The sequence below is a fragment of the Protopterus annectens genome, chromosome 2.part1, assembly GCF_019279795.1.
Source record: "Protopterus annectens isolate FY-2018-M chromosome 2.part1, PAN1.0, whole genome shotgun sequence".
NCBI lineage: Eukaryota > Metazoa > Chordata > Ceratodontiformes > Protopteridae > Protopterus > Protopterus annectens.
Genome location: NC_056729.1, coordinates 1,181,238,482 through 1,181,255,847, shown reverse-complemented (window position 1 = coordinate 1,181,255,847; position 17,366 = coordinate 1,181,238,482). Strand labels below are relative to the sequence as shown.

The 17,366-nt window shown below is 43.6% G+C and overlaps 1 protein-coding gene across 1 annotated transcript in view; it reads right to left on the bottom strand.

The window, feature by feature from the left end:
- The window catches only part of KIF13B (kinesin family member 13B), a gene marked incomplete in the record, with an annotated part of 3,953,176 nt that overhangs the window by 1,773,361 nt on the left and 2,162,449 nt on the right, over window positions 1-17,366 (bottom strand).

Sequence of the window (17,366 nt, the reverse complement as noted above, 5' to 3'; positions counted from 1 at the left end):
AGAGAACTGATAATGAGAATTTCCAGCTATACTTCCTGCAACTTAGTCTTATAGGCACATGAAGGTAAGCTTCCTTGAGATCTAAAGTTACCATCCAATGATCTTTGCCCAGCAGAGGTAAAAGCTGTTGTAACGTCAACATCTTGAACTTGGGAATGTCCAGATAAGTGTTGAGGATAGATAAATCCAAAATTGGTCTCCGTGTTCCCCTTCTTTGGAACTAGGAACAGGCGAATAAAATCCTAAGCCCTTTCTGGTACAGGGACTGGCTGAATAGCCCCTATTTGGACAAAGAAATTTGCTTGTGAGCCTCTTTCCTTTGTGGAGGGAACGTCTGGCATGCCTTTGAAAGGGGGCAATGTATGGAAATAAAACCTGTAACCGTGGTGAATGATATCCAACACCCATCTGTCTTGAGTGATTAAATTCCAATTTCTTTGAAAGAGACAGTCTTCCTCCCAAAGGAGCTGAGACGAGAATCTACTGGCAGCTGAAAAGGCAGGTCATTGGGTCTGTTCTGAAAGGACTGACCCCTGCCCTCACCAGAAGTCTGAGCAGGTGAACCCCTGTTCTAGGCCTAAAAGAACCTTGAGCTCTGCCCCTACCACGTCTAGACCTACCCCTAGACTGGGAATCATAAGCAGGATATGTCCATCCCTTAGTAGGCCAATTTCTACTAAACTTCGTGGCTGCACCTGCAAAAATCTTTAACAGTTTGCATAGACTTAGCTTTGTCCTCCATTTTCTTTAAAACTGCTTCCACAGGCGAACCAAATAACACATCAGACTGTAAAGGAGCATCCAAAATCCTAGTCTTAACATGCTCTGCTAAATTCTGATCCTCAACCAGGCATGCCTGCTAAGAACAGAACTAGTGGCAGCCACCCTCGAGGAGGCCTGCACAGCATCAAAACCACATTGCAAAGAATGCTTACCCACTTGTTCAGACACATGAACTAAATCCAGCAACTCTTTACACTCTATACCTTCCGCCAAAGCATCCACCTTAGATTTCAATTGTGAAAGGAGATAATTTTGATATTTTAGCATGTGAAACTGACAATTCAACGCTCTCATGGCTAAAGTGGAAGAAGTATACACTTTCTTTCCCCACCTATCCAAAGCCCTTGCCTCTTTATCAGTGGGAACAGGATTTTAACAACAGAGGCCTTAACACCCTTAGGCCCCTGAGAAACAGTTTCGGGTCTGCCCTAGGACTCTTAAACAGATACTTATGAGCTTCAGGCACCCTATAGTACCTATCAGGTTTAACAGGGCAGGAGGCAAAGAATCAGGGTTCAGGAAGCCTCTGCAAAAACATCTTCCACCACATTCAACACAGGAGGTATAGCTAAGGGCCTATGCTGGGGTAAAATAAGAATTCCCTAAGCCTTTTCCTGGAATCAGAGTAATCTTGGCCTTCCCATTTAAAGTGCTCCCTCATGGAATGCAGAGTCTCTGAAAATGAGAAATCCTCAGTAGGAGAAGCTGAATCATCCACATCAGAATCAGAATAAGGAGGATACTCCTGCAAGTCTTCCACAGAAGACTCAGAAGCCTCTGAACACCGTTCAAAACTCTCAAACTCAGGTTCCACCCTAGGCCTCTTATCAGGAGGGCATAGAGCCTCTAATCATAGTAATTAAATCCTCTGCCATTTTAAGCATATGTTTCTTAGGCACAGAACCTGAAGTGCTAGGAGAGCCCCCACTGAAGCTGAACTTGGCCTACCTCTCAAAGAAGTTTTGGAAACAGTAGGAGAAGCTCTAACTACCTTGGGAAGAGAGGAAGAACAGTTACCTGAGAAGCCCTCAGCCTGGCCTACCTCCTGAGAGGGCACATCCTGTAACAGTAAAGTCTCTGCCTGAGACTCCAAAGAAACTCCTGGCAAAACCTCTGGCTCCACTGAGCCTTCTCGGGACTGCGGTTCATCAACCCTAGGCTTTGCTGTTTTGTCCTTGGCTTTTTGGAAATGCGCCGGAGCATCCGGCGGCATTTTGTAATTACAACGCTTCCCAAACACTAACCTGGCACAGTCTAACCTTCTCTTAATAGTGCGCTTTGTTAAATCTAGCACAAGAGCGGCAACCAACAACGCCGTGCTCAGGCCCTAAACAAGGTATACACAAAGTATGGTAATCCCTATGAGGTATCTGCTTCCCACAAGAAATACAGTTATTCACTTTTCTGACATCCGGTTAAATACTGAGGCAAGAAAAAACAAAATGTTCCCAATTAGCCAACTTTGATTCGGTCTGAAACTCCGACTTCGGAAATATTTCAGAACGCCAACCTGCACTCGCAAAACTGCTTCTGCATCGGACCATGCGGCAAAAAGACTGAGGATATGGCGTCGGTCATGCGATAGTACCCTGACGCCCTGGCGTCAGTCTAATGCGCCTTGACCGACGCTCATAGCCATATACTTATTGTCCCGGGGGACTGGACAGCGGACTACCCAATGGTTAGGACTGCAGCAATGTGGAATGAAGAACATCTGACAACAGTTGAACACTCGGTCCCGAAGTCTGTGGAACCAGTGATCGAACCTTAGCTGAAGAGCTCGGAGCCGATGACTTGGGCTCCGACGTCTTCGATTCCTTCGAGGATTTGGATGCCTGGTCTGAAGCATCCAGAGCCTCTTGAAAGGTAGGTTTTAACAAACCCCTATCCATGAGTTTCCTGCGCCTATCTGTCATGACCCTCCCACTGAAAGAATGACAAATTGAACAGTTTTCTTGCAGATGGAGAGGGCCAAGACAGTAGACGCAGGAACTATGATTGTCAGTAACTGACATCTTTTGCCCACATTGGCAACGTTTAAACCCTGATTTAGCTTTCTCAGACATTTTTGTAAAGCTAACAATAGGGATAGTAACAAGAAAGGTCAAGTCCAGTTATGAAAGTCAAATCCGATAAGATTGTCAAATCCAGCAAGAAAAGTCTAATCCGGTAGTCAACTCCTGTAAAGGGTGGGATAGGCCCCGAGGGAAACTCTAAACAAGTTAAACAACTTTAACTGGTACCGAGAATATCCTCAAGACAGTATCACACAGACACACAGTCAACAAACAATGATATAGAAAAATATAATTCTCAAGAATACAAGAAAAAATCTTTAAATCTTAGCTTTAGGTGCTCGAGCTCGATCAAGTGATGCGAACGCTGCAGCGGCAAACTAGATCTGAGGTAAAGGCAGAGGGGGATTGTGGGAGTTAGGTTAGTCTCGAGCTTCTTCTCGATGCAGAGCTTGCAAGCGGCCGACACGGAGCCGAGGATCGGCTCCGAACCCAGGTGTAAGAACAAACGGCGAGATCGAACACTCTCACATCTTAGCTTAATCTTACCAACAGGTTACCGTTTTATTTTTCTTATGGTAAATCCATTATTTTTGAACAACTTGTTTCAAAGCTTGGCAATTTAAAGTTGCATGTTTGCTTTACAACTGCTAACAATGGACTGTATGCAGTTTTTCTTCTGATTTCTTGCAGTCTAGCTGATTTCAGAGCTACGTTTGGTTAGTAAACTTTGCAGATTTTATTGATGATACATAAGTGTTCTGTTAGGAAGGTTTGTGGCAAGCACTGTGATGGCAGGACAAGTAGCTTTCATCCTTCTAAGTTGGGAACTGCTGATTGAGAGCCCAGTGTCCAAGGGTATTAGTTCTGGTTTAGGCACTTGGGCTTCAGGCCAGTTATTTTACATTAAGAAGGTTCGTGGTCTGCACTCTTGTGGGAGAAGAGGCTGGACTCTGCCCTTCTGAGCTGGGAATTTCTGGTTAAAGGTTTATAGTGCCTGAATATTTGAACTGTATCTTACTGAAATTGGTACACCTTGTTTGTTCTAGCATAGACTAGATCCAGGCCTGCTGAATCTAGCTTTGTTTATATGCTTGTTGTTTGTTTGCTTGTTATTTCCCTGGAAGCTAATTCCACCTAATACTCAGCTTCTCAGCGCTTCTGTGGATCACTAGTGATATCTGCATTGCTTACTGTACTAGTTCCTTGTTTCACTTGAAAGAAAGTTACTGTTTGTCGTTTTTGCATTTAGTTACTTGCAACACATTGCACTCAAGTTACCTGGCACTTGCTCACTAAAGCAATTATATAAGTCAGCACTAAAAATTAAAAGCACTACACCCTCACTCCCCACTGGCCCTTGTTTTCAATTATTAAGGAATTCCCAATATTATTCTAGCATGTCCAAAGGTCAGTTGTCAATCTCCACTCCGGTCCAGCTGGTGAATCTGGGAATCTTGAGGCAATGTTATAACTGCCTCATTTACACAGACAACCCTCTCCTCCTCCCACATAACACAAATACTTGTGAGAGATGCAGCTATTTAGCCAAACTGGAGGCTGAGCTCTCTCAACTCAGGACTGGCAAGACCAGACAGGAGGAGAAGGCAACTACACACACCACAAAACCAGCCTCACATAATGCTACCACACCACTGAATCAAACACAAACACACAAAGACATACTTGGAGGCTCAGAGCAAAAATTTACCTAAACAGCAGAGGCCTCCAAAGCAGACACCCAAACAACTGCTACCTCAAGACACCCCACAAGCAACACATAAACCACAAAAGCAGTGTGCAAAGCAGTCACAGTCCTTAAGGCCAAATACAACACCAAACATACTTGTCATAGGTGACTCCATAGTCAGACACACTGACGTCCCACTCACCAGGCTGAACAAGGAGAGGGTCACAGTAAGCTGCCTATCAGATGCTAGAATCCGCCACATAACACAAGCACTCTGGTCACTCCACGGCAAGTACAAATATGACACAGTCATTGTCCATGCTGGTGTGAACGACCTGAGATGTACCTCCCTGGACTATATGAAAAGAGACATAGGAGGAGCTCTCTGATTATGTAGCCCAGGCAGGTATGACCCTGACCCTGAGCAGTATCCTTCCTTCACCAAGAATGATGCCACAATATAGAGACAAGATGATCAGCTTTAACAATTGGCTTAATGTCTGGTGTCATTCAAAGGGGATCCAGTGTCTGTCTGCCTGGGATGACATGCTTGACAAGCCACGCTGCTTCGCAAGGGACGGCTTGCACCTGTCACCCCTAGGATTCCGGATATTGGCTAAGGCTCTTGCCACCCCCATAGTGCCTTTTTTAGGCAAGGCTCAAATTCTAAACCTACCACCCTAGAAAACAAAAATGGGAAGAAACTGAGGGTAATGCTGCTCAATGCCAGAAGTCTAAATCTCAAAATGCACGCACTCGAGGCCCTTCTCAGTATGGAGAACATCGATGTCTGTGCTGTAACTGAAACCTGGTTCAAGGCTCCTGAGAGCACCCCGGCACTATTAGGTTTTACCTCATATCATGCGTTCCGCCCCGAACCCGGACCACACCACAAAAGGAGGGGTGTATCCATATTCATAAAGGATACCCACACCTCCAGGTTGGTGGCAACACACGAAGCTTCGGAAACCATCCAGGTGCAACTAACCATAGGCAAAACTGCTCTACAAATTGTAGCATGCTACAGGCCACCCTCTCAAACTCAGGAACCCCACACAGCCTTCCTGAAGACACTGGAGGGTATAAATGTATCTCCAAACACCATCATATTGGGTGACTTCAACTACCCGAATATAGACTGGGAACATTACTCAAGCCCTAACTTTCTAGCCCAACGGTTCCTGGAGTTCATAAATTCAAATGCCATGGAACAGCTAGTCACTGTTCCCACGAGAGGAGAAAATATACTAGATCTCATTATCACAAACATGGGGACAAAATGCTCCACACCGGATGTACATCCCTCATTGGTGAGATCTGATCATAAACTAATCTCACTGGAAATCCACATCCCGCCCCCACCCCAAACAAAAAAGACCACAGTGAAGAACTTCTCTAAAGCAAACTTCACACTACTCAAGACTGGTGTGGTATCCTTCAAGGCCCCTGAGCCGGTGGAAACCACAACCAAAGCTGCGGAAGCCCTTACAAATGCCTTCTATGAACACCTCCAGGACTGCATGGATCAGACAATCCCAAATAAAACCAAGACTCTTTCCACAAAGGGCAAACGTCCAGTCTGGTGGACCCCAGCCATTAACAAACTTTACAATAAGAGGAGAAAGCTATTACATTACAGAAAAAAATCCATAAAAGGGAAGTCACCCCTGATCATTATTAGTAAAAAAATATGAGCACTCATAAAATCAACTAAGGCCAATTTTGAGAGAAAAATTGCCATGGATTCAAAGGACAATCATAAGGCCTTTTTCAGCTATGTTAGGAACCTGGGTGGAAACTCCCAGATATGCTCAGAATTAGTCCAAAATGATACAAAAATCATTGAACCCACAGACATTGCCAACATACTGGCAGACAGGTTCAGTGCAAACTTCACCCCCCTCTCCCCCCCTGAAGGAGAGATAACTATCCCAGCAGAGTGTAGCCTCCCAGACATCTCAAATGCGCAGGTGAAAGCTGCTCTCTCTAAAGCTAAAAACACAGCATCAATGGGACCGGATGGTGTCCCCGGCTGTGTGCTACACGAGCTAAATGAGGAATTAAACCCGCACATAAGGCAGCTGTTTAATCTCAGCCTTACCACAGGATACGTGCCCAAGGAGTGGCGTACGGCAACTGTGGTCCCACTCCACAAAGGCGGTGCCTATACGGACCCTGGTTATTACCGCCCCATAAGCTTAACAAATCTAGTCTGCAAAGCTATGGAGAGGATCATAATGGAGCTCATAAACAAAGATATAGGGGACTTGCAGACATTAGACCAGACCCAGTTTGGCTTCGTCAAGGGCAGATCATGCCTTTTGAACTTGGTCGACTTCTTCGAAACAGTCACCAAGGTCATTGATGAGGGAAAGGCAGTCCATACAGCCTACCTTGACCTTGCAAAGGCCTTCGACACAATACCCCACTCGGGTATTGTAGAAAAACTTACCAGCTTAAATGTAAACCCAAATGTCACAAGATGGGTTGCAAACCGGCTTAAGGACAGAACCCACAGGGTTAGAGTTGCTGGCGCTACGTCAGACTCCAAACCAGTCACAAGTGGTGTCCCACAGGGCTCGGTCCTTGGCCCCCTATTGTTCGGCATCTACTTCTCAGAAGTACAGGCCAACATGGGAGGACTTTGGCTGACAAAGTTTGCAGACGACTGCAAACTGGGCCATAGTGGAAAGTGCATCGGACACGGATATCCTTCAGAAGGGACTCACGGAAACAGATAGCTGGTGCCAGAGCCATGGCCTGAAGTTAAACGCCAAAAATGTATAGTCATACCCTTTGGGAAAAACAAGGTAACCCCAAGCTACCATATAGGTGGCAATCCACTAAGCACAGAAGAGGTTATCAGGGACCTGGGGACCCAGGTTGACAGTGGCCTTTCTTTTGACACTCATGTTGCTAAAGTGGTTAGAAAGACCTTCTACATTGCCCACCTGATCATGAAGGGATTCACATCCAGATCTAGTGAGGTCATTGTTCCCCTGTACTCTTCACTTATCAGACCAATGATCGAGTACAATGCCCCATTCGGGATGCATCTCACCCGACATCTGCAGCAATTGGAGAGACCCCAAACGTTCCTCACCAAAAGGATAAAGGGACTCCAAAATCTGTCATATGCTGCCAGATTGAAGAAACTCCAGCTCTATTCAGTTGCATACCGTCTGCTCAGAGGTGACATGCCTGACATACAAGGCCATGTCCAACCCGGAATTAATGGACATGCTCCACCTCAAAAAATCCAAATCCACCAAAACCACTAGAGCAAGCGACTTAAACCTTAGCACGGATATAAACAGGACGTGCTGGAGGGATAGATTTATCACTCAGAGACTCCCTATGCTGTGGAATAAAATCCCGATCCATGTGAGGCAGAGCACCTTGCTGGCTCTGTTCAAGAGAAATCTTGACCTGTGGATGGGAGATCGTAGGTTTATCCCGGGAATCATCTCTGTGTCACTGCTGGACAGAGGCACAACAAACTAATGGGCACAGTATTTTTTCATATAAGGGGTGGCATAAGCCACAAAAATTTGGGCTAGGCTTATAAATGCCTTAGGGCAGATAGCCTAGTATAAACCTATGAACCTATAATATTTTAACATCCCTTTATGGAAAATAACTTTACATCTGTTAGCTCAATTTTTTCTTATCTAACTAGAGAATTAAGTCAGTGTTAACTGTTGTTTTTTTTTCTAACTTTGTTGAGTTGCAGTTGTTTAGTTTGTTAATTTACAGTTCATAGTCTGTTGTGCTGCAGAACAGTACACTGCAAAATGATACAGACCTGTAGAGTTTGCGATTTCTTTTTAGTTTGTGCTTTATAGTTAGCATACAGAATTTTGAATATTAAGACAAACTAATCAACTACAACCATTAGACTGTATCTCCTCTTTTGAAATGAATCAGGTCTAGCTGTTTTGCTTAATCCTTTAATCTTTGAAGTGACTGTTTAAGGTAAGAATTACCTTTTTTTGCATTTGTAGAAGTATGTGTGTGTGTGGGTATATACTTGCATATGCACATATGCTTTTCCCTAGAACTTTCAGTCCCAGTCCTAGAAGCCCCAATATTTATGAAACTCTTTTGCTTTCCAGCTATCCTGACTGGTAATGGATAATCTACATCTGACTTACACTCTCTAGCATATCTCAATAAATGTTTTCCTTTTTTTGCCTTAAACAACATTTTGTTATATGGATATAGATACTAAGATACAAGCCATTAAAATGTTTTTAGTCCCTTTAGTCTTATACACAGGTCAAGCATACTCTTATCAACCAGAGGAGAAATTGTGGATAGTAATTGAAAAAAAAAAAAAAAAAAAAAAAAAGAGTTGAAGGATTTTACCTGGGAAGGAAGACAGGAAGGGTTAAGTGGGATAAAATGATTCTACCATAGAACAAGGTGGACTAGGATTACCTAATTTGAGGGGGTATTTTAGAACAACACATTTAAAGCTCTTATACATAGAACAGACAGAAAACTATAATTTAAAGTAGAAAGGAATGATGCTGACGCAGGGAGGAAGCTCAAGAAATAATGAGAGATTGGGATTTTGGATGCAGACTCTTAAGGAGAACAACCAAAATCATACAGAGTATTACATTCATAAAATAGCAAGGAGTATACTAAGAACCAAACCAGCACGAGAATGGAGAAAAGAGATTTTGCCGATAGGGTTGACTGTGCTCAGGGATACAGGTAATAGGCAAGAGGGGGCTGGAATTTATTAGAGAAAACTGGCACAGGAACCAAGGTATTGGGAGCAAATAACTAGAAAGGGAAAAGTAACAGAATGGGAAGAGGCCAAAATGTATCTGGACTGCAGGTTAGAGGTTTTCCCTATCAAGGATTGATATCAGAGAATAGCCAAAGGGAAAGAAAGATGGGGCTCCTAAATGAAAGACCAGCACTGGTAGTTTTTAACAGAATCTAGAACAAAAGCTGACGTTAAAGGAATAATTAGTAAAGCATATAAAATACTGCATGATAATTATAAGAATTATAAGAATCAATCAGAGGAGCTTAGAAAGGATTAGGAAGAGAGATTGGATAAGCAATTCACAAAGAGACAATGGGGGGATATTTGTAGATCTCCCAAACATAGAACAAAGTCTAGAAGATTTAGGATCTTTGCCTGGAAATGTTTACATAGGCATTTTTATACCCAAAGCAGACACCAAAGACATTTTCCTCAGACGGACAGTAAATGTTGGAGGTGTGATAGGTTGGCAGACTTTTGGGAATCCCTGCGGACCTCTCTGTTGGAGATGCTGGGTGAGCGGATTGGACTGACTGGGGAGATGATTTTTTTTGAGTTATGCTACAAAATCGGAATTGCTTAGACAAAGTAAAGCCTTGCTGAGTCTAATTATGGTGGCTGCCAAAAATAGCAATTACTAGAAAATGGAAATCAAAGTCAATACTACCTTTACTAGATGGAGTGAATATAGTAACAGAGATAAAAAAAAGAAGTTATGCACTCACCATAACATTCCATCTGAGTAGTTGCACTTCATTTGTCTTCAACCTGTGGGTTATAGATCCGAGCCGGCAACTTTTACTAGCATCTGCTCCTAGCTCCAAACTCCTCCCCTTACCCATAATACACCTCCACTGCCTTCCATCCCCAGATCAAGTTTGCTGAACCTTATACTGATAACCCGACCTGAACAAAAATTACTTATGATCTATACTGCAGCCCATAGGCTGATCATATGCCAAAGTCCAGGGGAAGGAGAGAGGTACGGGTTGAAGACAAATGAAGTACAACTACTCAGATGAAACATTATGGTGAGTACATAACTTCTTTATCTGAAGTAGTTTACTTCATTTGGTCTTCAACATGTCCCTAGCTACTAAACTCCTGGAAGGCCCTCATAGAAGGATATTCTGGAGCACCACGGAACCAAAGGATGCTCTCCTTCTGGAAGTCAAATCCAATTTGTAATGAGAAATAAACGTATGAGATGAGGACCAAGTGGCTGCAGAACAGATATCATCCAAAGACACACTAAACCAAAAGGCCACAGATGTAGCCATGGACCTAGTGGAATGAGCTTTCACCTGAGCTGGAGGAGACATGCCTCTGTCCTTATAGACCTGAAGGATGCATGAAAAAATCCATCTAGCAATAGTGACCTTAGAGATAGGCTTCCCCAAAAAGGGTTTATAGAAGGATACAAACAATTGATCAGATTTACGGAAATTTTTTGTCCTGTGCAAATAGAATCGTAACTGTCTATGAACAACAGGTCGAGTTTGTATTCCATATTGTTAGTAAAATTAGGAAAAAACACAGGCAAATTGATGGTCTGATTGATATTGACTGGTGATGCCACTTTAGGAAGAAAGGATGGATTAGTTCGAAGGGAAACCCTATCTTTGTGAAAAATCATGTAAGGAACTTTGATGGACAAGTCCTGTAATCCTGAAACCCTTTTGGCAGAGGTAACAGCCACCAGAAAAGCTGTTTTCCAAGATAAATATTTCAGATCTGCAGTTGCGGCAGGCTTGAAAGGCAGTGCAACCAAAGCTTGAAGAACCATAGTAAGTTCCCATGGGGGAACAGGATCTTTGACCGGGGGGGGGGGCATAACAAAAAAGTGCCATTAATAAAGGCTTTACACAGTCTGGAAGAGGCTAAAGAGGCAGAATTCTCACCCACATGCAAATGAGAGATGGCAGCCAACTGAACCTTGACAGTAGAAGAACTAGCTCCGTGTTGAAAAATATCAGCTAGAAAATCAAGAATGGCGGAAATAACTCCTTTGAGAGGCCCAAAAGGAAAAATGTTTCCACTTGCTTCAATGGCTCGTTTTTCTAGCAGCTTGGAAATTTCCTGAGCTGCTGCCTCCCTCTGTGTGGGTGGTACATCTGGGAGGTGTCTGGGAAATTTGGGGGAATCCACGAAGGAGATAGAGTATCCTCTGGATAGCATCTGAAGCACCCAACGGTTTGTTGTTATGGACTCCCATACAGCTAGGTGCATGGACAATCGTCCCCCGACTGCCTCCAGAGTAGAGCAGTCAGGCAACTCCTCAGGGTTGCTGCCTGAGTATGTCTGAGAAAGGTTCTTGAGACCCAAAATTCCTTGGATCCCCTCTGCCTCTGGGCCGGCATCCATTCTGTCCCCCTCTGCCTCTAGGGGAAGAAGAGACCTGAGTGTCCTCGGAATACTGTGACTTCCAGAACCACATCTTCTTCTGCCCTCTCTGTTTCCGGGAAAAGGACCTTTGAGGGCTCAAGAAGCGTATCTCAATGGCAGACAGTGTCTTCCCATCTTTCTCACTTTGGACTAATGTATCCTTGACGGTCTTACCAAAGAGAGTAGAGCCATCATAAGAGGCATTGGCAAAGGACACCTGGAAGGATTCCGAAAATTGACAACCTGAGCCAGGAGTTGCGCCTCATGGACACGCTGGACCCAGCCATGCTAGCCGCTCCTTCTGTAGCATGTGAAAGGAGTCGCATGGATGTCTTGGAGACTGCTTTTAAAGCCTTGTCCTCCTCCGACATGGACTTGGGGGGAAGACTCCTCCAGCTCCTTTACCAGGTCACGTTGAGAGTCTGGTGACATGGGCCAGGTAGTTCAGAGCCCTAATCGAAAAGGTAGCTGAATCATAAACCTGCTTCCCTAGGCGGTTCATCATCCAAGAATCTCAGTCAGGAGGAGGAACAGAGGAACACTCCTGAGCAAGTTTCTTTTTTGTGGCTGCTGCTACCACCGTAGGATCTAAGGGGGGGGAGCCCTTGTTCCATGCTAGTCTGTCTATGGGGGGGGGGGCTTAAAATCTTGTTGTTTTTTTTTGGGTGTCCAGTTCTTCCATGCCCGCGAGGTGACCAGATCCACCAAAGGATCCATGGGAGGAGACACCCAGGAAGTAGATGGGCCCATGCCGAAAGCCTCCAGGAACATGGACTCGTCAGAAGAAGGTTTGGGGGCAGACCGACCTCCCCCCATTGGCTCAGAATCTCTATGATGTCTCCAAAGAAGACATCTTCGGGAGGTGACCTAGGAGAACCTTCTCCATCATCTGTGTCCTCGGTGAGGGACTTGGAGGAGTCCAAGTGCCTCTTCTTGCAGGTATGCTTGCGAGGTACCTCTCCGGTGGGGCTCTCTTGGGGAACTCGCAAGCCACTTGTTCCTCAGGGGGAACCGTCTGGGGCTCCTCATGCATGGGCTGTCCCTCTTGTAAAATGATGGGGATCGTAGACAGAGCCAAGAGGGTCTGGATGGAGTCAGAGGGGGCAGTCATGAGTCTCGATCCAGCGGAGAGAACCCTTTCTACCACATCGAATGCCAAAGGAGAGCGAACCTCCTGAGAAACCAATAAGTAGGCCGGTCTCCCCGGGTCTGACGAGAGAAACGGAGCCAGGCCCGAAGTGGATGGAGCTCCAAGGGAGGGAACTTGGCCCGACAAAGGCGGAGCCAATGAAAAAAGTTCCACTCCCTCGGATCTGACAATCAAGTGCGGCTCGGATCCGACATGCTCCAGGCAGCTGTCGGCATCAAGGAAGCAGGTACTGTCCGCACCATCACCTGACCAAAGCCATCCTTGGCTCCAAATACTCCGAACCTAAAGGTCAGATCGGAGAAGGAGACATCGGCTGGAAAAAGGAAGTGAGCTCCCCACTCCTGAAGGAGAGGGGGCTGGCAAGATCTAAATATGGATCTGAATACGAATAAACCTCCTCCTCATTTTATCCATATCAACCTCAAACAAAGACCGGATGGAACTCTACTAGGCCACGGGCTCCGACCTGGTGGGTCGGGGCACCGAGGCCCTAGAAGCTGAATGTGTCTCCACCGACTCCAGGGAGAACCTCTGAGATTGGAGCCAAGGGGCGTCACAGATCCATAATGCTTTAACAGGTGAAGGGAGGTACTGAGTCCTCTTTCGCTTTTCCCTCATCTTCAACTTTCTCTCCTCCTCTCTGCCCCTTTTCTGCTCCACTTCCACAGGCTTTTGTGCAAGAGGTTGAGTCCCAGCCTGGGAGGGAGGAGAAGCCAGGGGAAGAGAGGAAGGAGAGGCGGCCACAGAAGCTGCTGTGACGGAAGCCGTAGACAAGGAAACAGTCTCTGAAGGGGGAAGGAGACCTTTGAGGGCCAACTTGGCCTTCCTATCCTTAATGGCGTGGGGGATGAAGCTCGCACATATAGTGCAGTCCATACTCAGATGGGCCATGCCCAAGCACATAACACATGGATTGTGGCCATCTGCAGGGGATAATTTATGGCCACACTCAGTGCAATGTTTGAAAATAGGCTTGTCAGCCATACTGTCAGAAGAAAGAAAACTGAAGAAAAAAAGTTGTTTGTTTCTTTCTGGCACGCACACCCACTCACTACACTCGTACAGAAAACACAGGGGGGAGCAAAAATCCACACAATACAAACTACTCTAACTGCCCTAAGACACTAACTCAATGCACCAAGTGAAGGGAGGAGAAATGGGAACCTATACTAACACTACCTAACTATTTTGAAAGAAAAAAAGATATTCAAAAAGGTTTTTACCCACTTGACAAAGTTGGAGCTCAAGAGATCATGATGCAAAGCTATTCGTGGAAAACAAGATCTGGGGATGGAAGGCAGTGGAGGAGCTTGGAGCAGATGCTAGTAAAAGTTGCTGGTTTGGATCCGATACAGATCCGTAACCCACAGGTTGAAGACAAAATGAAGTAAACTACTTCAGATCAACTGGAATTGGGATCTTTAGAAAAGGGAAGGAGCAAACTACATAGAAAAAATGTGAATTGTGGGAACCATATATGCAGAACAGGAACAAGGTTTAACAGGCAGGATTTGAATGAGCTATAGAATGTTTAACTGGCAATGACTAGAAGGTTTATAAGTGATTTATAATGTTTACAACTACAGTTGTTTCAATGGTGTCTGTGATGTAAACTATTTGCAACTAAACTGAAATCATTTTGTATGTTTTTTATTTATATAAATGTAAGACTGCCTTTGTCATATGTGGAAATTTAAAAAAAGATGTTGAAAAAAAATGGATACAAAACTGAATGGTAACTTCAAAGATAAGTGTTTAAAGCAAATGGAACTGATGCATGAAGATTTACAATTACAGAAATCTCAGATTACCAATATTGAACAATCACTGAATGACATAGATGGAAGACTACATGAAGGACAGATTACTGAATTTTTGCTGAAGCAGAATACTTTACTGCAGTATAAAAATGATGACTTTGAAAACAGGTCATGTAGAAATAATATACAAATTTTTGGACTTCTGGACAATATTAAAGGTAACAACATGGTGAACTTTTTAACTTCTTGGCTGCCTAAAGTTGCTGCCTAAAGTTGTAGATCTTCGGGAAGCTTTATCTTATGGTATCGAAAGGGCGTACAGATCCCTTGCTTCATCCTCATCTATTAACACTTCATCTAAATCTGTAATAGTAGAATTCCTTTCAACCCAGTATAAAGAACTAGTCCTTAAATCTGCATGGTCTAAATCACCAATTAAAATAAATTACAATATCACTCGTTTACAACTATTACTCAGCTGCTATTATTTCTAAAAGAAGACATTTTTGGCCTTTGATTAAAAAACTTAAAAAGAAACAAATAAGTGATCATCTCTTATTCCTTGCCAGAATGAAAATATTTCTTGCTGATGGATTTAAGACCTTTGAAGACTTGGAAACAGCCATGGCATTCATAAGATCTAATAAAACATTAGACAAAATTGAAGATATGGAATGGGCTAGTACGTCTCTGAAGAGAGTTGCAGAAAATAATACCTGGAAGTCAACTGATAAAAAGAAGAAATAGAAAGATAAATGACTTTTCAACTAACTTGTTTTGTTTCCCCTTTATTTTTCTAGCTGCAAAAGTGTCACTTTTTATTTTTACCTGTTTTATTAGCTAGGAAAAAGAAGAAATTATTAACTAATTTCTGTTACTTTTGCTTCTGAAACTGAGAAAATGAACTGTGTATGCTCTTAATATAGGTTTTGGGGTACAGAACCTGTGTGAAGTAAGGACCTACAAAAGGTAAAAAGGAATAATTTTCTATTACTTAACATTATTTGTCTTATTTCATTTTTGAAGAACAGAAAGGTATTGTTTGACTGTCTTATAACCATTATCATTTGTATTACAGTTGATTGCAAGTTTCAAGGTTTAATAGGATTTAACCATTAATTCCAGTTCAGCTTTTTTAAAAATTCAATTCATCACTAATAGTTCACAAGCTCTGTATACCTCTGTGAAACAAAGAGAATGCATTTCCCCCTAGAATGTCATTTTCTCCTCTTCTTACCTCTTGATTTGTTCCTGTTTGTTCCATGCACTCGCAAGTACTGTATAAGACACTTCATTGCACTACATGGCTCACGAGTGCATGGAACAAACACGAAGTGCGTCTCAAACTTTGACTCAACTACAAGCAACATGGAGAGAATGTTGAAACGGAGATGAAGCAATGTCCTTTTACAATGCATAAGGAAACATTAATAGACAACTGTATGCATGTCTATTTCATTTGACTATTATTTCTAATTTACTTTAAGAGGTTATTTACAATTTTTGATTTACCTGAGTGAAAAACAGAAACATGATAAATATAGAGATTTGGATAGGGACAGGTGTTCCCATGAATATGCAACTCTAACATGCATTCTATAGATACGAGCTGCAAGAAAACTACATTTATGGTATCAGTCTCTAGTTTACCAAATTTACCTTATGATCTTGCCTTGGCTAGCTGAATGATTATGCATCTTGAAGTTGTGTGGACTCCCGGCAACTATCTCTTGTTGCATCAACTTCAATCTACTCCTTTTCCTATGGTGTGAATGTCAGTTTTGTTGTTAGTGACCTCCACTGTTCAGGGTTTTTTTCCTCAATGGCTTTATAACATATTCTAGCTAACCTTTTCTGTGTTCTTTGCTGCCAGTGAACTTCCATATTTAACAAAATGGGCACTGAAATCTGGTATGGATTCATCCTCTGGCCCATATAGTCAAGAACCCAAGGTGCATATTTTTTTCAAATGTTTCGTCTCCCAAGCCCCTGCTTGCACTTGTCAGGGATACTGGGAGTTGTCAGAGATATGGGATGCGTGACTGGGCTTGAGGGGATCCTTGTGGTCGTTAGGCTAGTAAACTCCTATGCACCTATGTAGACAGTCATACTGCCTAGTGTGACATCAAAATTACATTCAGGAATATGCAACTGTGGCAAACAAAGCAATCGCATGAAGGACATTTTGAATAACACAACTATGCAAAATAAGAAGTTATGTACCTACCATAACGTTCCATGTTAGTTGTCTTCTCTCGCCTTCTTTCTTGCTTGATGGGTTCAGAGCCGATCCCTCGGCTCCGACTCGGCACTTGCTAAGCTCGAGTCACTTTTACCAGCTCGAGGCAGCCCCATATCCCATGATGCAAGGCGGTAAGTACCCAGATCTCGTTTGATGACAAAGGGCAATAGCACCAAGCAAAAAACACTTCCCAAAGGAAGAAAGAAAACTTACAGGATGGAAGAAGGACCAGGTCTGAAAGGTCTTCAGCATAGTAATTTCTTATAACAAGGTCTGTCCAGGCCTGGGGGAAGGAGGGAGGGTCGCAAGAAAGAAGGCGAGAGAAGACAACTAACATGGAACGTTATGGTAGGTACATAACTTCTTAATGTTAAGTTGTCAATCTCGCCTTCATTCTTGCTTGATGGGACCGGCCCCTAGCACCTCTATCCTGGGTGGCTCAATGGAACAGACTCTTGAGGACTGTAGAGCCAAAGCTGGCTCTGTCCCTGGAGGCCAAGTCCAATTTGTAATGGGAAACAAAAGTGTGAGGAGTGGCCCAAGTGGGCGCTGCACAAA